We start from the raw sequence: 791 nt of genomic DNA, 5'->3' as shown, positions 1-791 counted from the left end.
TGGGATAGTGATCGAAGATAAAGACACAAGCAACAATGTTTGGAATAGTGATCGAAGATAAAGACACAAGCATCAATGTTTGTGATATTGATCGAAGATAAAGACACAAGCATCAATGTTTGGGATAGTGATCGAAGATAAAGACACTTTCAACAATGTTTGGGATAGTGATTGACGATAAAGACACAAGCATCATTGTTTGGGATAGTAATCGAAGAGAAATACACAAGCATCAATGTCTGGGAGAGTGATCGAAGATAAAGACACTTTCAACAATGTTTGGGATAGCGATCGACGATAAAGACACACGCATCAATGTATGGGATAGTGATTGTAGATAAATACACTATCAACAATTTGGGATAATGATCGAAGATAAAGACACTAGCAACAATGTTTGGGATAGTGATTGACGATAAAGACACAAGCATCAATGTTTGGGATAGTGATTGACGATAAAGACACTATCAACAATGTTTTGGATAGTGATCGAAGATAAAGACACTATCAACAATGATTGGGATAGTGGTCGAAGATAAAGATACTAGCATCAATGTATGGGATAGTGATTGTAGATAAAGACACAAGCATCAATGTGTAAGATAGTGATCGAAGTTAAAGATACAAGCATCAATGTTTGGGATAGTGATCGAAGATAAAGACACTATCAACAATGTTTGGGATAGTGATCGACGATAAAGACACTATCAGCAATGTTTGGGATAGTGATCGAAGATAAAGATACAAGCATCAATGTTTGGGATAGTGTTCAACGATAAAGACACTTTCAA

This window comes from Mizuhopecten yessoensis, unplaced genomic scaffold (genome assembly GCF_002113885.1).
Source record: "Mizuhopecten yessoensis strain PY_sf001 unplaced genomic scaffold, ASM211388v2 scaffold7841, whole genome shotgun sequence".
Classification (NCBI taxonomy): Eukaryota; Metazoa; Mollusca; class Bivalvia; order Pectinida; family Pectinidae; genus Mizuhopecten; species Mizuhopecten yessoensis.
This window is presented reverse-complemented; position numbering follows the sequence as displayed.